This window comes from Hordeum vulgare, chromosome 1H (assembly GCF_904849725.1).
Source record: "Hordeum vulgare subsp. vulgare chromosome 1H, MorexV3_pseudomolecules_assembly, whole genome shotgun sequence".
NCBI classification, from domain to species: domain Eukaryota; kingdom Viridiplantae; phylum Streptophyta; class Magnoliopsida; order Poales; family Poaceae; genus Hordeum; species Hordeum vulgare.
The window spans coordinates 230373301-230396680 of NC_058518.1; positions in this window are offsets into that span (position 1 = coordinate 230373301).

The window sequence follows — 23380 nt, forward strand, 5'->3', positions numbered from 1 at the left end:
AGTGCTGCACCTCGAGCATCGTCTGTGGATGATGCGAACATCTGCCATACACATTATTGATGACTACGTGATAGTTCAGTGCGTAATACTTAATGGCTTAGAACGAAGGCACCGAAGACGTTTTGAAACGTCACGGAACATAAGAGATGTTCTAAGGGATGAAATTGAGATTTCATGCTCTTGCCCTTGTTGAGAGGTATGAGCCCTCTGACAAGATTCTTTGTCTACAAAGTAAAGGAGAAAAGCCTAATCGTTGAGCATGTTCTCAGATTGTCTGAGTACAACAATCGCTTGAATCAAGTGGGAGTTAATCTTCGAGTGAGATAGTGATGGTTCTTCAAGGTCACTGCCACTAAGCTCCTAGAGCTTCGTGATGAAATATAACGTATCAAGGATAGATATGTTGATCCTTGAGCGATTCGCAATGTTTGACACTGTGAAAGTAGAAATCAAGAAGGAGCATCAATTGTGATGGTTAGTAAAACCACTAGTTTCAAGAAGGACAAGGGCTAGAAGGGATACTTCATGAAACGGCAAACCAGTTGCTGCTCTAATGAAGAAACCCAAGATTGAACCAAAAGCTGAGAGTAAGTGCTTCTGTTATGAGGGGAACAGTCACTTATGCGGAGCTACCCTAGATACTTGGTAGATGAGAAGGCCGGCGAAGTCAACGTAAGTATATTTGATATACATGATATTGAAGTGTACTTTACTAGTACTCCTAGTAGCACGAGGGTATTACATACCGGTTCGATTTCTAAGTGATTAGTAATTCGAAATAAAAGCTACGGAATAAACGGAGACTAGCTAAAGGCGAGGTGACGATAAGTGTTGGAAGTGTTGTCAAGGTTGATGTGATCAAACATCGCACACTCCCTCTACCATTGGAATTGGTGTTAAACCTAAATAATTGTTATTTGGTGTTTACGTTCAGCATGAACATGATTGGATCGTGTTTATTGCAAAACGATTATTCATTTAAACAGAATAATGGTTATTCTATTTGCTTGAATAATTACCTTCAATGGTTTATTAAATCTCGATCGTAGTGTTACACATGTTCATAATATTGGTGCCAAAAGATAGAAAGTAATAATGATAGTACCACTTACTTGTGGCACTGCCGCTTAAGTCATGTTGGTGTTAAATGCATGAAGAAGCTCCATGCTGATGGATCTTTGTACTCACTCATTTTTGAAACGTTTGAGACATGAAAACCATACCTGTTGGTATAAACGCATGAAGAAACTCCATGCAGATGGATCGTTTGGACTCACTTGATATTGAATCACTTGATACATGCAAAATCATACCACATGGAACAAGAAAGTAACTTGTTGGATGCAATACATTTTTGATGTGTGCAGTCCAATGAGTGCTGAGGCACGCAGTGGATATCGTTATGTTCTTACTTCACTGACGACTTGAGTAGATACAGGAGTATTTACTTGATGAATCGCAAGTCTGAAATATTGAAAAGTTTAAGGCAATTTCAGAGTGAAGATCGTCGTGACAAGAGGATAAACTGTCTCCGATATGATCATAGAGATGAATATCTGCATTGCAATTTTTGGTACACAGTTAAGACAATGTGTAAATTCTTTCGCAGTTCATGCCACCTAGAACACCATAGTGTGATGGTGTGTCCGAACGTAATATGGTGCATACTATGATGTCTCTTATCGAATTACCACTATCGTTTATCGGTTATGCATTAGAGACAACCACATTCACTTTAAATAGGGCACCGCGTATTTCCGTTGAGATGACACAATATGAACTATGGTTTGGAGAAACCTGAGTTGTCGTTTCTTGAAAGTTTGGGGCTGCGACGCTTATGTGAAAAAGTTTCAGTCTAATAAGCTCGAACCCAAAGCGAATAAATGAATCTTCATAGAATATCCAAAATAGTTGGGTACATCTCCTATCTCAGATCCGGAAGCAAAGTGTTTTTCTAAAAACGGGTCCTTTCTTGAGGAAAGGTTTCTCTCGAACGAATTGAGTGGGAGGGTGGTGGAACTTGATCAGGTTATTGAACCGTCTCTTCAACCAGCGTGTAGCAATGCGCAGGAAGTTGTTCCTGTGGCACCTACACCAATTGAAGTGGAAACTGATGATGGTGATCATTGAGCTTCGGTTCAAGTTACTACAAACCTCGTAGATCGACAAGGTCGCGTACTATTACAAAGTGGTACAGTAACCTTGTCTTGGAGGTCATGTTGTTGAACAACAATGAACCTACGAGCTATGGAGAAGCGATGGTGGGCCCGGATTCCGACAAATGGCTGGAGGCCATGAAATCCGAGAGAGGATCCATGTATGAAAACAAAGTGTAGAATTTGGAAGAACTACTTGATGGTCGTAGGACTATTAAGTAAGGATGGATCTTTAAAGGGAAGACAAACGATGATGGTGAAAAGTCACCATTAAGAAAAGCTCGACTTGTCGCAAGGATGTTTCCGACAAGTTCAAAGAGTTGACTATGATGAGACTTTCTCACTCGTAGCGATGCTAAAAGTCTGTTGAAATTATGTTAGTAGTTGCTGCATTATTTATGAAATATTGCACACAGGATGTCAAAACATTGTTTCCTCGATGGTTTCCCTGAGGAAATGTTGTATGTGATACAACCAGAAGGTTTCGTCGATCCTAAGGATGCTAACAAGTATGCAAGCTCCAGCGATCCTTCTATGGACTGGTGCAAGCATCTCGGAGTTGGAATATACTCTTTGGTGAGATGATCAAAGCTTTTGGATTTGTACAAGGATTATGAGAAACTTGTATTTCCAAAGAAGTGAGTGGGAGCACTATAGAATTTCTGATAAGTATATGTGGTTGACATATTGTAGATCGGAAGTAATGTAGAATTTCTGTAAAGCATAGGGATTGTTTGAAAGGAGTTTATCAAAGGAAAACCTGGATAGAGCTACTTGAACATTGAGCATCAAGATCTATAGAGATAGATCAAAACGCTTAATAGAACTTTCAATGAAATGCATGGCTTGACAAGATTTTGAAGGAGTTCAAAATAGATCAGCAAAGAAGGAGTTCTTGGCTGTGTTGTAAAGTGTGAATTTGAGTAAGATTCAAAGCCCGACCATGACAGATGAAAGAGAAAGAACGAAGGTCGTCCCCTATGCCTTAGCCATAGAATCTAAAGTATGCCAAGCTATGTACCGCACCTGATGTGTACCTTGCCATGAGTCTGTCAAGGGGTACAAAAGGTGATCCAGGACTGAATCACTAAAATAGCGGTCAAAGTTATCCTTAGTAACTATTGGACTAAGGAATTTTTCTCGATTATGGAGGTGGTTAAAGAGTTTGTCGTAAAGGGTTACGTTGATGCAAGCTTTGACACTAATCCGAATAACTCTGAGTAGTAAAACGGATTCGTATAGTAGAGTAGATATTTGGAGTATTCCGAATAGCACGTAGTAGCAACATCTATAAGATGACATAAAGATTTGTAAAGCACATACGGATCTGAAAGATTCAGAACTGTTGACTGAAACCTCTCTCACGAGCAACATGTGATCAAAACCCAGATCAATATGGGTGTTGGATTCGTTAAAATCACATGGTGATGTGAACTAGATAATTGACTCTAGTGCAAGTGGGAGACTATTGGAAATATGCCCTAGAGGAAATAATAAATTAGTTATTATTATATTTCCTTGTCCATAATGATCGTTTTATCCATGCTAGAATTGTATTGATCGGAAACTCAAATACATGTGTGGATACTTAGACAACACACTATCCCTAGTGAGCCTCTAGTTGACTAGTTCGTTGATCAAAGATGGTCAAGGTTTCCTGGCCATAGGCAAGTGCTGTCACTTGATAATGGGATCACGTCATTAGGAGAATCATGTGATCGACAAGACCCAAATTATGTACGTAGCATGTGATCGTGTTATTTTGTTGCTATTGTTTTCTGCGTGTCAAGTATTCATTCCTATGACCATGAGATCATGTAACTCACTGACACCGAAGGAATGCCTTGTGTGTATCAAACGTCACAACGTTACTGGGTGACTATAAAGGTGCTCTACAGGTATCTCCGAAGGTGTCCGTTGAGTTAGCATGGATCCAGACTTGGATTTGTCACTCCGTGTGACGGAGAGGTATCTCAGGGCCCACTCGGTAATACAACATCACATATAAGCCTTGCAAGCAATGTGACTCAAGTGTGAGTCACGGGATCTTGTATTACGGAATGAGTAAAGAGACTTGTCGGTAACGAGATTGAAATAGGTATACGGATACCGACGATAAAATCTCGGGCAAGTAACATACCGAAGGACAAAGGGAATGTTATACGGGATTATATGAATTCTTGGCACTGAGGTTCAACCGATAAGATCTTCGAAGAATATGTAGGATCCAATATGGGCATCCAGTTCACGCTATTGGATATTGACCGAAGAGTGTCTCGGGTCATGTCTACATAGTTCTCGAACTCGCAGGGTCTGCACGCTTAAGGTTCGATGATGTTTTAGTATAGTTGAGTTATATGTGTGGTTACCGAATGTTGTTCGGAGTCCCAGATGAGCTCACAGACGTCAGGAGGGTTTTCGGAATGGTCCGGAAATGAAGATTGATATATAAGATGGTTTCATTTGGTCACCGGAAAGTTTCGGGCATTACCAGCAGTGTACCGGTAGTGACGAATGGGTTCCGGGTGTTTACCGGGAGTGGCCCACCCACTCGGGAGTGAGCTCAAAGCCCTAGGATGGCGGACCAAGTCCTTAGTGGGCTGGTGGAGTCAGCCCATGTAATGCCCCAAGAGTGCATCTTTCCCTTTTTGGAACCTTCTTCATGTGGGCCCATCTTGTCATTGATATGAGAGCTATCCAATGCATATGATTTTATGTGATGTCACCTTGTTTACTCTTCCTTTGCATGCATGCATGCCATATCGTTTCATGTCCTTGTGTTATGTGTGATGCCTTGTGACGCCTTATGATCTTATGTGTTGGTGTGATCCATGATGGTGTGGTGATGTGATGTGTTAGCTTGTGTGGAGTAAGCATGTGATAGTAGGAAACCAAGTTGGTTTGCACTAGGGTTTGGAAAACTCCCCCCCCCTCTCTATTTCATCTCAAGGTCAAGTTTCACTTGATCCTTTTCTGTTTTTAAAATGCCCAAGGTTTAGCATATTTTGTGGTGGATTTGTAGTTGTGTTTTTGCTGTTCTGATCCAAGTCTTAAAGGTGCAAATATTCACAAAACAATTCAAATAATTCTTGTTTTGTAAATATTTTTTTGCTCCAAATAATTCCTTTCTAATTTATTCAAATAGGTCATAATGTTTCATGAACATGGGCATTTTTGTTTTGTTTTTAACCTCAACAGTTTTGTGTGTGCTTTCTTTTCTTTCTTTGGTCTTCTCTATATTGGAAAACCCCCAGGGTTTTAATTTCTATCTATGTAGCACCACTGGTGGGCTCTCTCCCTCCTATTCGGCCCATCTCTCCTCTCCCCGCGCGGTAGCCTAGCTCGCACGAGCTCCTTCCTCCTCGTGACGCCGTCTGCAACCCGTGCCGCTTTCCGTCTGAAGATCAGAGAGAGGGAGGTGCGGTATGACGCCGTCCATCCAATCAGGAGGCCCCTTAAAGACTCGACATTCGTGCCTCTCTTTCCCTAGGGTTCCCCCTTCCCCATCTGCGCCGCCACCATCTCCCTCCACCTCTTCCTTCCCCTCAGGTAAGCCTCTGTAGCTAGGTTGCACAGAGGAGAGAGGAGCCCCGCCGTCGTCTACCCCGCTCCCGTCGTCGTCCGGTGCCGCCGCCATGTCCAGGGTCTCGGGGATGCACCCCGAGCTATATTCCCTCCGTCGCTGCGGTCGAGGAGCGACCTCACCGACGGGCAGGAGCTCGCCATCGTCGTGCACCCGGTGGTCTCCGTCCTTCTTCTTCGGTTCTGCACAGCGTCATCTTCTTCCCCTTCAGATCGACTCCAGGGCGCCCCTTCTTCCCGATCGGTCCCCTTCTTCTTCCCTAGGTGAGCAACCTCTTCTCTCCCTTCCCCCTCATATAGATCGGCCTAGGCCTCGCCGAGTACCTCTGTCCCGAGAGGGTTGATAGAGGCAGTGCATGTGTCGTGCGTGGCGTGCACGGTAGTGCAGAGCAGATGTTTTCCCTCATAGTAGCAGCACCGTAGCCGTAGTGGATCCCCACTCGTCGTAGCAGATGAAGTAGAGGAGACAAGCCCCGGCAGCCTCCCTGTTGTCGCATGCGTCCCTGTGTCCAAAGTAGAGCACCTGGTGCTCGTGGTAGTATACCTTGAGACTTTCCTCTGTTATGTCAAGATCCCGATGAGTGTCCGAGTGGTTTGGAGCACGTGCGTGTTTTATGTGCTAGTTGCAGGTGCTGGGTTCGAATCCTAGAGAGAGTAGCCCCCTTTTTGCATTTTAATTTCGGCTCAGTGGCGCTTGCGGCAATAGAGCAGTTATCCTGCTATCTTCTCTTTTCTCTCGAGCACTTGGCCTCTAGCAGAGTGGTAGTGTTGTAGTGTTGTGTAGCAAGAGGTTCAGGGTTCGATCCCTCTCCCCCTCATTTTATTTTCTTTTGATGTGTATTATTTTTATTGTGCTGTTTTTCTTTTGACTTGTTGAAATTGTTGCTGTGGGGAGCTTTACTCCATGAGAGTATTTTGTCACCCCTCAAAGGGAAAACAACATGTGTTCCCTAGTGTATTTGGTGCTATATATGGTAGCATGTGTTGTGTTGTATTTGTAGGCATTTGTAGTGTAGAGTATGTGTGATTCATCTTCCTTATATGCTTTGTGAGTGTGTTAACTTGTGAGTTTTGCACTAGCCTAGTGTGGTGCATAGTGATTTTGCTAGTTTGTGAATATATGTTGGTGTAGGCTTGTGTGTGTATGTAGGTATATCCTTGGTAGAAGAGCATGCGTAGGTTGCTTTGCAAGAGGATATGTATGTGGTTCAAAGTCATATGCATGTGTGTGTGTTTGCACTAGGAGTGCATGTGTAGATATATCATGTGTAGGAGTGCATGTGTAGGATTGGGTGCATGAAGATATATGTTGCTAGATCATGTGTGTAGATGGGGCATCCATGTGGTGCAAGTGAGTAGCAAATGTGGGTGTTTTTCCGATGAGCATGTTAGATGTGATGTATGTGAGTGTCTGTGTGTGTGCTATGTGTGTGTGTCTCACACATGCCATGGCATGATGTGCCATGATAAGCACATGAGTTGTATGTGAAGGTGTTTTAGTATGTTGTGCTTGTTACATGTGAGTGTGTGGTGGTGTGCCAAGGCACATGGGCATGAGGTCTCCCCCTCATGTGCACCATTGATGTTGTGGACATATGCATATGCTAGTGTAGGTGTTGTTCTAGTGAATAACACATGTGATGATGCACTATTCACTATATGTGATTCTATGTAGCTTTTCTTTTCTAGTTTGAGCCCAATTGTTCTATGCAAGTGCATATGTTTTATATATGTTCTTAGGGTAGAATCATCCCAGGAATCCATTGGTGAAGTCAGTTTTGCCTTTGGAATACTTTCTGGAGACGACATATTTCAGATTTGTTCTATGTTTGGAGCTTGGTTCCATGAGATGTGGTGAGCCCAATAGTTTGATTCTTGGTTGTGGTAGTTAAGGGTGACCCCCTCTACCACACGTTGGTTTCATTTCATGCTTAGGAATTCATATGTGCAAGTTGTGCCCAATTAAAGTAGGCTTGTGGCTGAAATTCCAGTTTAGTGAAAATCTGTGATTTTCACTAAGTCTGAGAATCTGCTTATATTTTCTTCTCATGTTGATTAGCTTGTGCAGGTCCATGTGTTGTGACTCAGGTTTAGCTTTCAATTGGGAAGTTGTAGATTTTGTGTTTGTCTAGCTCTGTGTAAATTTGCATTCCATTTGGAGCCCGTAGATATTGTTTTGGGTGATGTCAAAATGCTTCAGAGCATAAACAACTAGTGAGAATCTGGAATTTTCACTAAGTCCCTGAAATCTGATATATTTGGCCATGTTAGCAGCTGTGTAACTTTCTGTGTGAAACTCCTTTGCATTATATTTTGCTTGTGCTTGTAGTAATCTTGGATAGCTTCTGCCACATATCTTATTCGGCATGTTTGGGTGGCTGTAGGTGCTTTGCATGTAGCTCTCAAAAGGCTATGATGCTATTTATGGCAGATTGTATAGTTTTGATGTTTTGATGCTTGTGAGTGCATAGATGATGGTGTGGTGTTATTATTTGCACCACCCCATCCATGTTGGTTTGTTTTATGTCTTGGCAACCTGGAAACACCAGAGTTATGTCATTGAAGTGTGTTGTGATGTATTTGTCACGTAGCACTTCATTTCTTGTTTCGTTGTTTCCCGTTGATCCATAGCTCCGTTTGTAATGTTCTTTATATGCTTTTGCCTTGTTTTCACGTGACACATCTGATCATGTCATTCTCATGCATGTAAAGATAGCGTAGGGTGCAGTTCTATCCAGGAACATGTATTTACTTCTCATGCTTGTGCTAGTGATAGAAATAGAGATGCATGTTCATTTTCATCTCATGCATCATGTGCTTGTTGCATCTTGAGGAGCTGTTGTTCATTGGATGCTATTTTTATGTTGGGTAGCACCAGGATCGGAGAACGAGTATGTGGATTCGGGAGAGTACGTGCAGGACGAACAAGAGCAGTTCCAAGCTGAGGACATCACACGCAAGATGATATGACCTTGATTCCATCTCTAGACTTGTGATGCTAGATTACGTTTCCTTGTCATAGGCTCGCTGCCTACCACTGAAACAATTGCCTCCTGAATTGCCATGCACCCAAACACTTGTCCCTTCCTAGCAAATCTTGAATGGCTAAGTAGGCTTGCTAAGCTTCTAATGTTAGCATTGCTAGTTGCAGGTGCCTTGTCTCATGTGATAACATGAGTTGATATCATTATGCTAAATCTGTTATTTAATTAATGCACCTATATACTTGGTAAATAACGGAAGGCCTAGCATTTTGCCGGGTGTTTTGTTCCATTATTGCCGCCATAGTTACCGGCTACCGGTATTTGATTCCTTAATGATCGCTCCTAACACGTTCGGGGTTGTTATGGGGACCCCTCGATAAATCGTGTAGTGTTAAGACTTGTCCGGCAGGACCCAACATTGGTTTTAATCTGCTAATCACTTAATAATAATCTGCATAGGGAATAGCTACCCCGAGGAATTTAATCAACAACCCGGGCCAGTGCTCCTCATGAGTGTTGGTCCACCCACCTAGCAGTCGGCAATACCACCTTGAGGAAACTTGAGGTTTGGTCATTGTCCACTATGCATAGACGGTGTTGTCCTGAGACTGAGATATGCGTCTCTTATCAGGGTCGTCGACACACTCGGAGGTCTTGCTAGTCTTGTCTTACCTTAGTGATATATCTTGCATATAGGAATCCCGGTGAAGCTTTGGTTCTCCCCAGAGTTGAGGTTTTCCTCTAAGGAATCCGACGAGATCACGAGATTCGTGATACAGGATTACTTTGCGGCCCGTGTACGTTTGTGATGGACTAGTTGGAGCACCCTTGCAGGGTTTAATCTTTCGGAAAGCCGTGCCCGCGGTTATGTGGCAACTTGGAATATTTGTTAACATCCGGTTATAGATAACTTAAACATAAGCTAAAAAATAGCCAACGGTGTGCGTAACCGTGACTATCCCCTTCGAAGACCTCTCTTCGATCGGGAACACGGTGGGGTTATGATTGATGTAAGTAGGTGTTCAGGATCACTTAGTTATCATCTATCATCAACCGCTAGTATAGACCACCTTCAATACATTTTCTACATAAGTTAGCCACCATATTAAGCTTAGGATGCTGCAACCTAAATACTTCACCTTTCCAACCTAATAACTTGACTAATTCTGGCACCGAGGTCATAGATTGCTGAGTCCTCGTGGCTCACAGATTCCTTCACAACACCAACAGGTTCAGGTACCCTCGAGACAGGTGATCCTGACGGCACGCAGCTGGCGTGGCAGTACGATGAGGAGAACGACCGCCTGTACGTGAACTATCGAGAAGACTGAGGCATGGTCGTGATCATGTGCAAGCATGCGGGGTAGCATAGTCATTTCTCATGTTTTGTAGTCCGCAGCGGAACTACCTTGTTTGGATTCGTGATGTAACTCTGATATATTTATGAGATGGCAGTTGAATCCCTTATTGTCATTCTTCTATTATTATGTATGTACTATGTTACCGTGCTTGCAAAACGCTTAGATGCGCTTCTTTCCAATTCGGGGCCTCGTTCCCCAAATCGGAAAGGACCGCATCTTGGTCGTTGCAAGTTGGTAATCAGAGCCTTACGACCATAGGAGCCTTTGTGTGATCGTACTTGGCCGAGTCGAGTCTAGTAAAATGTTTTGAGTCTTAGTTATATCGGAGAGTAGGATTCTTTTTTCTCCTCTTCCTTGCTCTAGTGAGGTTCCCGACTTAGGAAATCTTAATTCTACTCCTCTTCTCGCTCAATTTTTTTTTAGGATCACGCGGGTATTTGTGAAATCTATATGATTTCGATGTGACGGAGTTCTGTCTTGGTGCCTCGTGTCTGCCTTGATTTCTTTCGGGGAGTTGAGCTACAGGGGATTCTTGTGCACATCGCCATCATTCAGATTTCTGAGTATCTAAGAACGTAGGATGTTCGTAATTGCTTCAATATTAGTCGTGGCGAGATAACCCCGATGTCCCCAGTACTGGTGCAGATTGTTCGGGAGTACTGCCATACTTTGTATCGTTGTGATCACAAGGGTCTGTTGTAGATGAAGGTCCGAGATTCTGGTTGTGTGTTGACGGATGTGATACAGGTGACGTGTTAGTATAGGAGTTGTGTGATATTACTCCTTGTATCCGTGTACCAGATTGCATGACCAGACATTTCGGGAATTCATAGGTGGGATATCAAGTAGTAACTTATAAGACAATCTTCCTACATATGCATGATGTGAGGTTGGGATTCGATGTTCAGTGGGTATGTTTGTTCACCGTCATCTTACAGCGGTTCTCGTTGTGTCTTAAAGAGTCCTTGTAGCTCATTACGACTCGAGGATACTTCGTAAGTCGTGTGCACTACCTTGCACAGGATGGCTACTATAAGTTCGAGCCCGTGCGATCTTATCCACGAAGATATCGGATGAAATCTCGATCATATGTTTGTTCCGAGCAATTCTAGCTCATACTTGTTTTAGTGGTCTTAATCAGAATTTTGTCGACCGTCACTTTGAGGAAGCATTCTTACTATTTTGTTCGAGTGCAATTGTTATATTCCTGTTCAGATATTCCTTTTATTTTGATTCAACTATATCTTCAATATATTCTGTGGGCTAATGTGTTGTCCGTCTTCAAGATGGCTCCACCAACTCGTCAGAATACGGGGCGTGAGGATGTGCCGCCACCACCTCCTTCTTCGGAGAATCCTCCGCCGCCGCCGCCTCCTCCTGCTGAGGCTTGGCAAGTGGTGATGGCTGCTACAAATGCAAACACCCAGATGCTGCTACAATTGTTGCAAGAGAGGGGTAAACAGCAGCAAGGCAATTTCCAGCATGGTGGCAATCAGTTTGCTAATCTGAGTCAGTTCCTGTCGAATCAACTAAAGACTTTCACTTCCTGTGACCAGCCGTTTGATGCTGAGGATTGGATCCGCGACATGAACACGCATTTTGAGTGCAACAATGTTCGTCCTGAGGATTTCGTTAGGTTTGCTACATTGCAGCTGAAGGGGAAAGCATCTATCTGGTGGCAACAGTTGAAGGATTCCAGAGGCGCTAGAGTGATTACTTGGGATGAGTTCTGTCATGACTTCAGGTCCCACTACATTCCTTCCAGATTCGTGGAGGAGATGCGTGAGAATTTCAGGCGCTTGAAGCAGGGTGGTAACTCCGTGTACAAGTACAACGTCGAGTTCCACGAGCTAGCCCAGTACGCGTTGCAGGATATCCCTGATCAGAAGAGCAAGATTTATCAGTTCAGAGGTGGCTTGAAAGAAGATTTGCAGTTAGCTCTTGCTTTGCACGATCCTGAGGAGTTCGACGAGTTCTACAACTTCGCTCTCAGGGCAGAGGCAGCCTTGCTCAGGGTGCAGAATTCTGAGAAGCGCTTCAGAGATTCTAGCTCTTCCCCTACTCAGGTGATTCAGAAGCAACAGAAGTTTTGGGTGTCTCCTCCTCCTCCTCGGTACTCGGAGCAGCTCAAGCATTCTGGTCGCCGTGGTTCTTCCCACACACCCAACCCAGTCTTTCAGCAGAGATTCCAGCATCAGAAGCAAGGGCCTCCTCAGACTCAGTACCGGTAGCCAGCAGAGGTTACTTGTCACAAGTGTGGGCAGAAGGGTCATTATGCCAACAAGTGCACTTCTCAGCTCCGTCTGCCGCCTCCTCCTCTAGGCAAACCTCCAAGCAATGCTCGTGTCAAGTTCAACCCTAGATCAGCTCGAGTCAACATGGTGAATGCAGCTGAGGCAGAATACTCGTCAGATGTGATCATGGGTAACCTCCTCGTCAAATATATTCCTGCTAAAGTGTTATTTGATTCTGGTGCATCGCATTCATTTATCTCAAGGACATTCTCATTTAAGCATGGGTTCTCTACTCGTGATTTGCCTAAGCCTCTATCAATTTTGTCTCCTGGCAAGATCATGAATTCCCACATGGTGGTTACGAATGTTTCTGTCAAGATGGGTAGCTATTCTTTTCTGGCATCTCCTATTGTCTTGGGCAATTCCGACATTGATTTGATCCTTGGTATGGACTGGTTGGCCATGAACAAGGCATCGATTGATTGTGAAGCTAAAGAAGTGAAGCTTACCCACTCTTCGGAGGACGTGATTATATTCGCGACGCACGATGATACAATCCATCTGTTCTCTTTGAATGAAAAGGCTAAGATTAATCCTATTTCACAAGTCCAAGTGGTGTGCGAATATGAAGATGTGTTTCCAGAAGAGCTGTTCGGCAAGCCTCCGCACCGAGAAGTTGAATTTGTGATTGAGCTTGAGCCAGGTACTGAGCCGGTGTGCAAATGGCCGTACAAACTGTTGGAAATATGCCCTAGAGGCAATAATAAATTAGTTATTATTATATTTCTTTGTTCATGATAATTGTTTATTATCCGTGCTATAATTGTATTGAGTGGAAACACAATACTTGTGTGGATACATAGACAAAACACTGTCCCTAGTAAGCCTCTAGTTGACTAGCTCGTTGATCAAAGATGGTCAAGGTTTCCTGACCATAGGCAAGTGTTGTTACTTGATAACAGGATCACATCATTAGGAGAATCATGTGATGGACTAGACCCAAACTAATGAACGTAGCATGTTGATCGTGTCATTTTGTTGCTACTGTTTTTCTACGTGTCAAGTATTTATTCCTAAGACCATGCGATGATATAACTCACTGGCACCGGAGGAATGCCTTGTGTGTACCAAACGTCACAACATAACTAGGTGACCATAAAGGTGCTCTAAAGGTATCTCCGAAGGTGTCCGTTGAGTTAGAATGATCAAGACTGGGATTTGTCACTCTGTGCGACGGAGAGGTATCTCGGGGCTCACTCGGTAATACAACATCACACACCAGCCTTGCAAGCAATGTGACTTAGTGTAAGTCACGGGATCTTGTATTACGGAACGAGTAAAGAGACTTGCCAGTAACGAGATTGAAATAGGTATGCGGATACCGACGATCAAATCTCGGGCAGGTAACATACCGAAGGACAAAGGGAATGACATACGGGATTATATGAATCCTTTACACTGAGGTTAAACCGATAAGATATTCGAAGAATATGTGGGATCCAATATGGGCATCCAGGTCCCGCTATTGGATATTGACCGAGGAGTGTCTCGGGTCATGTTTACATAGTTCTCGAACCTGCAGGGTCTGCACACTTAAGGTTCGATGACGTTTCGGTATAGTTGAGTTATAGGTGTTGGTAACCGAAAGTTGATCGGAGTCCCAGATGAGATCCAGGACGTCAAGGGGAGCTCTAGAATGGTCCGGAGGTAAAGATTGATATATAGGAAGTCCTGTTTTGGTCACCGGGAAAGTTTCGGGCTCATCGGTAGTGTACGGGGAGTGCCGGGAGGGGTGCCGGGGACCATCGGGAGGGGTGTAACGTCCCAAGGGGTCTCATGGGCTATGGGAAGAGATAAACCAGCCCCTAGTGGGCTGGAATAAGTTCCCATTAAGGCCCATAAGGTTTGAGAAGGAAAAAACACAAGGTGGAAAGAGTTTCCAAGTGGGAAGGTGGAATCCTACTCCAAGTAGGATTGGAGTAGGACTCCTCCACCTCCAATTTGGGCCAAACCTTGAGGGTTTGAGGCTGCCTCCTCCCCTCCCTCCCTCCTATATATACTAGATGTATTAAGGGTTTTTGCGACACAACTTTTCCACGTGTTGCTCGACCCTATACCACACAAATTTTCCTCTAGATCGTATTTCTGCGGAGCTTAGGCGAAGCCCTGCCGGAGTAGATCATCACCACTACCGGCGCGCCGTCACGCTGCTGGAGAACTCTTCTACCTCTCCGCCCTCTCTTGCTGGATCAAGAAGGTGGAGATCGTCATCGAGCTGTACGTGTGCTGAACGTGGAGGTGCCGTCCATTCGGCACTAGATCGGAACGGATCATGAGACGGATCGCAAGACGGTTCGTGCAACGAATCGCTAGACGGTTCGTGAGACGGATCGCGGGACGGTTCGTGCAACGGATCGCAAGACGGTTCATGGGAAGGATCGCGGGACAGATCGTGGGACGGATCGTGGGACGGTTCGTGGGACGGTTCGTGGGGCGGTTTGAGGGACGTGAAGACGTTCCACTACATCAACCGTGTTTCTTAACGCTTCCTTCTTTGCGATCTACAAGGGTACGTAGATCCAAATCTCCTCTCATAGATGGACATCACCATGATAGGTCTTCGTGCGCGTAGGAAATTTTGTGTTTCCCATGCGACATTCCCCAACAGTGGCATCATGACCTAGGTTCATGCGTAGATGTTATCTCGAGTGGAACACAAAGGGTTTTGTGGACGGTGATGTTCGATTTGCTGCCGTCCTTAGTATTTTCTCAATTCAGCGGTATTGTTGGATTGAAGCGGCCCGGACCGACATTATTCATACGCTTACGAAAGACTGGTTTCATTTGCTTGACATGCAACCTCGTTGCATAAAGATGACTGGCAGGTGTCGGTTTCTTCAACTTTAGTTGAATTGGTTTTGACCGAGGTGGTCCTTAGAGAGGTTAAATAGCAATTTTCACATCTCCGTTGTGGTTTTTGCGTAAGTAAGATGCGATCTACTAGATACCCATAGCAGCCACGTAAACGTGCAACAACAATTAGAGGACGTCTAACTTGTTTTTGCAGGGTATGCTTGTGATATGATATGGCCAATGACGTGATGTGATATATTGGATGTATGAGATTATCATGTTGTAATAGTTAATATCGACTTGCACGTCGATGGTACGGCAACCGGTAGGAGCCATAGGGTTGTCTTTAAACTAGCGTGTGTGCTTGCACATGCATTTACTATATTGCTAGGACATAGCTTTAGTTGTAATAGCATAAGTAGCACGACAACCCCGATGGCGACACGTTGATGGAGATCGTCATGATGGAGACCATGGTGTGGCGCCGGTGACAAGAAGATCGTGCCGATGCTTTGGTGATGGAGACCAAGAAGCACATGATGATGGCCATATCATGTCACTTATGAATTGCATGTGATGTTAATCCTTTTATGCACCTTATTTTGCTTAGAACGATGGTAGCATTATGAGGTGATCTCTCACTAAAATTTCAAGACGAAATTGTGGTCTCCCCGATTGTGCACCGTTGCGACAGTTCGTCGTTTCGAAACACCACGTGATGATCAGGTTTGATAGACTCAACGTTCACATACAACGGGTGCAAAACAGTTGCACGCGCGGAACACTCTGGTTAAACTTGACGAGCCTAGCATGTGCAGACATGGCCTCGGAACACAAGAGACCGAAAGGTCGAGCATGAATCGTATAGTTGATATGATTAGCATAGATATTCTTACCACTGAAACTATTCTCGACTCACGTGATGATCGGACTTGAGATAGTGGATTTGGATCATGTACCACTCAAATGACTAGAGAGATGTACTTTTTGAGTGGGAGTTCTTAAGTAATATGATTAATTGAACTAATGATCATGAACATAGTCGAATGGTCTTTGCAAATTACGATGTATCTTGCGCTATAGCTCTACTGTTTTTATATGTTCCTAGAGAAAATTTTGTTGAAAGTTGATAGTAGCAACTTTGCGCACTGAGTTTGTAAAACTGAGGATTGTCCTCGTTGCTGCGTAGAAGGCTTATGCCCTTAATGCACCACTTGGTGTGCTGCACCTCGAGCATCGTCTGTGGATGTTGTGAACATCCGACATACATGTTTCTAATGACTACGCGATAGTTCAGTGCAAAATACTTAATGGCTTAGAAGCAAGGCGCCGAAGATGTTTTGAAACATCACGGAACATAAGAGATGTTCTAAAGAGATGAAATTGTGATTTCATACTCGTGCCCTTGTTAAGAGGTATGAGACCTCCGACAAGATTCTTTGTCCATGAAGTAAAGGAGAAAAGCTCAATCGTTGAGCGTGTTCTCACATTGTCTGAGTACGACAATCGCTTGAATCAAGTGGGAGTTAATCTTCCAGATGAGATAGTGATGGTTTTTCAAAGTCACTGCCACCAAGCTGTGAGAGCTTAGTGATGAACTATAACATATGAAGGATAGATACATTGATCCTTGAGCGATTTGCGATGTTTGACACTGTGAAAGTAGAAATCAAGAAGGAGCATCAATAGTTGATGGTTAGTAAAACCACTAAGTTTCAAGAAAGGCAAGGACTAGAAGGGATACTTCATGAAACGGCAAAATAGTTGTTGCACTAATGAAGAGACCCAAGATTAAACCCAAACCCGAGACTAAGTGCTTATTTTATGAGGGGAACGGTCACTGAGGTGGAGCTACCCTAGATGCTTGGTAGATAAGAAGGCTGGCAAAGTCGAAAGAAGTATATTTGATATACATGATGTTGATGTGTAATTTACTAGTACTCCTAGTAGCGCGAGGGTATTGGATACTGGTTCAGTTGCTAAGTGATTAGTGACACGAAATGAAAGCTACGGAATAAATGGAGACTAGCTAAAGGCGAGGTGACGATACGTGTTGGAAGTGTTTCTAAGGTTGATATGATCAAACGTCGCACGCTCCCTCTACCATCGGGATTGGTGTTAAACCTAAATAATTGTAATTTGGTGCTTGAATTAAGCATGAACATGATTGGATCGTGTTTATTGTAATACGATTATTCAGTTAAAGAGAATAATGGTTACTCTATTTGCTTGAATAATCACCTTCAATGGTTTATTGAATCTCGATCGTAGTGTTACAATGTTCATGATATTGATGCCAAAAGATACAAGGTAATGATGACAGTACCACTTACTTGTGGCACTGCCGCTTGAGTCATGTTGGTATAAATTGCATAGAGAGGCTCCATGGTGATGGATCTTTATACTCACTTGATTTTGAATCACTTGTGACATGCAAATCATACCACATGAGCAAGGCCTTGTTTTCATTGAGATGAAACAAGATAGTAACTTATTGGAAGTAATACATTTTGATGTATGCAGTCCAATGGGTGCTGAGGCACGTAGTGGACATCATTATGTTCTTACTTCAATGACAATTTGAGTAGATACAAGAGTATTTACTTAATGAATCACAAGTCTGAAATATTGAAAAAGTTCAATTCTGTTTCAAAGTGAAGTTCCTCGTAACAAGAGGATAAATTGTCTACGATATGATGATAGAGATGAATATTTGAGTTGCGAGTTTTGGTACACAGTTAAGACAATGTGGAAGTTGTTTCGCAATTCATGCCTCCAAGAACACCATGGTGTCATGGTGTCATAGTCGCGACCTATTTGATATGGTGCATACTATGATGTCTCTTATCGAATTACCACTATCATTTATGGGTTATGCATTAGAGACAACCACATTCACTTTGAATAGGGCACCACGTATTTCCGTTGAGATGTTATAGTATAGACTATGGTTTGGAGAAACCTAAGTTGTCGTTTCTTGAAAGTTTGGGGCTGCAAAGCTTATGTGAAAAGGTTTCAATCTGATAAGCTCGAACCCAAAGCGAACAAATGCGTCTTCATAGGATATCCAAAACAGTTGGACACATCTCCTATCTCAGATCCGGAGGCAAAATGTTTGTTTCTAGAAACGGATCCTTTCTTGAGGAAAAGTTTCTCTCGAAAGAATTGAGTGGGAGGGTGGTGGAACTTGATGAGGTTATTGAACCATCACTTCAACCAGAGTGTAGGAGGGCGCAGGAAGTTGTTCCTGTGGCGCCTACACCAATTGAAGTAGAAAACGGATGATGGTGATCATTGAGCTTTGGATCAAGTTACTACAAACCTCGTAGGTCGACAAGGTCGTGTACTGCTGCAGAGTGGTACGGTGACCCTGTCTTGGAGGTCATGTTATTGAACAACAATGAACCTGCGAGCTATGGAGAAGCAATGGTGGGCTCGGATTCCAACAAATGGCTGGAGGCCATGAAATCCGAGAGAGAATCCATGTGTGAGAACAAAGTGTAGACTTTGGAAGAACTACTTGATGGTCGTAGGACTATTGAGTAAAGATGGATCTTTAAAAGAAAGACAAATGATGATGGTGATAAGTCACTATTAAGAAAAGCTCGACTTGTCGCAAAGATGTTTCCGACAAGATCAAATAGTTGACTATGGTGAGACTTTCTCACTCGTAGCGATGCTGAAAATATGTTAGAATTATATTAGTAGTTGCTGCAATATTTATGAAATATTGCACATAGGATGTCAAAACATTGTTTCCTCGATGGTTTCCTTGAGGAAAGATTGTATGTGATACAACCATAAGGTTTTGTCGATCCTAAGGATACTAGCAAGTATGCAAGCTCCAACGATCCTTCAATGGACTGGTGCAAGCATCTCGGAGTTGGAATATACACTTTGATGAGATGATCAAAGATTTTGGGTTTGTACAAGGTTTATGAGAAACTTGTATTTCCAAAGAAGTGAGTGGGAGCATAATAGTATTTCTGATAAAGTATATGTGGTTGACATATTGTTGATCAGAAGTAATGTAGAATTTCTGTGAAGCATAAAAGGTTGTTTGAAAGGAGTTTTTCAAAGGAATACCTAGATTGAGCTACTTGAACATTGAACATCAAGATCTATGGAGATAGATTGAAACGCTTAATAGAAGTTTCAACAAGATGCATGCCTTGACAAGTTTTTGAAGGAGTTCAAAATAGACCAGCAAAGAAGGAGTTCTTGACTGTGTTGTAAGGTGTGAATTTGAGTAAGACTCAAAACCCAACCACGGCAGAATAAAGAGAATAGACGAAGGTCATCTTCTGTGCCTTAGCTGTAGATTCTAAAGTAGGCCATGCTGAGTACCGCACCTGATGTGTGCCTTGCAGCAAGTCTGTTAAGAGGTACATAGAGTGATCCAGGATTGAATCACTCATGAGCGATCAAAGTTATCCTTAGTAACTAAATGGACTAAGGAAAGTTTCTTGATTATGGAGGTGGTTAAAGGGTTCGTCGTAAAGAGTTACGTCGATGCAAGCTTTGACACTAATCCGAATAACTATGAGTAGTGAAACGGATTCATATAGTAGAGTAGATATTTGGAGTATTTCTGAATAGCACATAGTAGCAACATCTATAAGATGACATAAAGATTTGTAAAGAACACACGGATCTGAAAGTTTCAGAACTGTTGACTAAAACCTCTCTCACGAGCAAGACGTGATCAGACCCCAGAACTATATGGGTGTTGGATTCGTTGAAATCACATGGTGATGTGAACTAGATTATTGACTCTAGTGCAAGTGGGAGACTCTTGGAAATATGCCCTAGAGGCAATAATAAATTAGTTATTATTATATTTCTTTGTTCATGATAATCATTTATTATCCATGCTATAATTGTATTGATTGGAAACACAATAGTTGTGTGGATACATAGACAAAACACTGTCCCTAGTAAGCCTCTAGTTGACTAGCTCGTTGATTAAAGATGGTCAAGGTATCCTGACCATAGGCTAGTGTTGTTACTTGATAACGAGATGACATCATTAGGAGAATCATGTGATGGACTAGGCCCAAACTAATGAACGTAGCATCTTGATCGTGTCATTTTGTTGCTACTGTTTTTCTGTGTGTCAAGTATTTATTCCTATGACCATGAGATCATATAACTCACTGGCACCGAAGGAATGCCTTGTATGTACCAAACATCACAATCTAACTGGGTGACTATAAAGGTGCTCTACAGGTATCTCCGAAGGTGTCCCTTGAGTTAGTATGGATCAAGACTGGGATTTGTCACTCCGTGTGACGGAGAGGTATCTCGGGGCCCACTCGGTAATACAACATCACACACAAGCCTTGCAAGCAATGTGACATAGTGTAAGTCACGGGATCTTGTATTACAGAACGAGTAAAGAGACTTGCTGGTAACGAGATTGAAATAGGTATGTGGATACCGATGATCAAATCTCGGGCAAGTAACATACCGAAGGACAAAGGGAATGACATACGGGATTATATGAATCCTTGACACTGAGGTTCAACCGATAAGATCTTCGGAGAATATGTAGGATCCAATATGGGCATCCAGGTCCCGCTATTGGATATTGACCGAGGAGTGTCTCGGGTCATGTCTACATAGTTCTCGAACCCGCAGGGTCTGCACACTTAAGGTTCGATGACGTTTCGGTATAGTTGAGTTATAGGTGTTGGTAACAGAAAGTTGTTCGGGGTCCCAGATGAGATCCAGGACATCACGGGGAGCTTCGGAAGGGTCCGGTGGTAAAGATTGATATATAGGAAGTCCTGGTTTGGTCACCGGAAAAGTTTCGGGCTCATCGGTAGTGTACCGGGAGTGCCGGGAGGGGTGCCGGGGACCATCGGAAGGGGTGTAACGCCCCAAGGGGTCTCATGGGCTATGGGAAGAGATAAACCAGCCCCTAGTGGGCTGGAATAAGTTCCCACTAAGGCCCGTAAGGTTTGAGAAGGAAAAAACACAAGGTGGAAAGAGTTTCCAAGTGGGAAGGTGGAATCCTACTCCAAGTAGGATTGGAGTAGGACTCCTCCACCTCCAATTTGGGCCAAACCTTGAGGGTTTAAGGCTGCCTCCTCCCCTCCCTCCCTCCTATATATACTAGAGTTATTGAGGGTTTTTGCGACACAACTTTGCCACATGCTGCTCGACCCTATACCACGCAGTTTTTCCTCTAGATCGTATTTCTACGGAGCTTAGGCGAAGCCGTGCTGGAGTAGATCATCACTACCACCGGCGTGCCGTCCGGCTCCCGGAGAACTCTTCTACCTCTCCGCCCCCTCTTGCCGGATCAAGAAGGTGGAGATCTTCATCGAGCTGTACGTGTGCTGAACGCGGAGGTGCCGTCCGTTCGGCACTAGATCGGAATGGATCATGAGACGGATCGCAAGACGGTTCGTGCAACGGATTGCTAGACGTTTCATGGGACGGATCGCGGGACGGTTCTTGCAACGGATCGCGAGACGGTTCGTGGGATGGATCGCGGGACGGATCGTCGGACGGATCGCGGGATGGTTCGTGGGACGGTTCGTGGCGCGGTTCGAGGGACGTGAAGACGTTCCACTACATCAACCTCGTTTCTTAATGCTTCCTGCCGTGCGATCTATAAGGGTACGTAGATCCAAATCTCCTCTCATAGATGGACATCACCATGATAGGTCTTCATGCGCGTAGGAAATTTTTTGTTTCCCATGCGACGTTCCCCAACATAAATTGGGTCCAGAAGAGATGAAGGAACTTAAGAGGCAACTTGATGAGCAGGAGCGTTTGGGTCTGATCAGACCGAGCTCATCTCCATGGGGCCGTGGAGTTCTATTTGTCAAGAAGAAGGATGGCATAGACCGGCTGTTTGTCGATTACCGTCCATTGAACAAGAAGATAATCAGGAACAAATATCCACTTCCGAACATAACTGAGTTGTTCGAACAGTTGAAAGGGGCTAAGATCTTCTCCAAGCTCGATCTCAGAATGGGCTATCATCAAATTTGCATTCGCGAAGAAGATATTCTGAAGACTGCCTTCAGGACTAGTTTTGGATCGTATGAGTATACGGTCATGTCTTTTGGTCTGGCAAATGCTCCTCTGACATTCTGTCGATTGATGAACTACATATTCTCTCCGTTCAGGAATGACTTTGTCTTTCTCTATCTCGATGACATTCTAGTCTTTTGTGAAACTGAGGAAGAACATGAAGAACATCTCAGATTGGTGCTTGATAAGCTGAGAGAGTATAAATTGTATGCCAAGTTTTCCAAGTGTGAGTTCTGGCTGAAAGAAGTCGTCTATCTTGGTCACATTATCTCTGCCGAGGGCATCAAGGTAGATCCGTAGAAGGTGCATGCCATTGTTGAATGGGAGCCTCCGCAGAATGTGAAGCAGCTTCGAAGCTTTCTCGGGCTCGCAAGCTATTGCAGAAGGTTCGTCGAGAACTTCTCCAAGATTACTAAGCCGCTCTCAAGTCTTCTTCAGAAGGGTGTGAAGTATGCTTGGTCTCCAGAGTGTCTATTGGCCTTCGACACACTCAAAGAGAAGCTCACCTCCACTCCAGTCTTGGTTCCTCCGGATGATTCCAAGCCTTACCAGGTGTTCTGCGACGCTTCTCTCCAGGGTCTTGGTGCAGTTCTGATGCAAGAGAAGAAAGTTATTGCTTATACCTCCAGGCAGTTGAAGCGAGCGGAGAAGAATTATCCTGTGCATGATCTTGAGCTAGCAGCTGTGGTACACGCTCTGATGACTTGGAGACACCTCTTGTTGGAACGAAAGGTTGAAGTATTCACCCATCACAAGAGTCTCAAGTACATCTTCACTCAGCCTAACCTGAATCTTCGACAAACTCGTTGGGTGGAAATGCTCCAAGATTTTAATCCGAGTGTTGAGTACACGCCAGGCAAAGCTAATGTCGTGGGAGATGCCTTGAGCAGGAAGGCGTACTGCAACAGTCTTATTCTGAGACCTCTCTAGCCTGATCTTTGTGAGTCTTTCAGGAATCTCAACCTTCAGTTAGTACCTCGGGGATTTCTTGCAAACCTTCAGATCTCTCCTACCTTGGAAGATAAGGTCCGAGCAGCACAACTTCTTGATGCAATGGTGAAGAAAGTCAAGATTGGCGTGTCAAAGAGTCTTCCCAAGTATAAGTGATTCAGTGGTGATGCCAGAGACACGTTGTTCTTTGAGGATCGTCTTGTCGTTCCGAA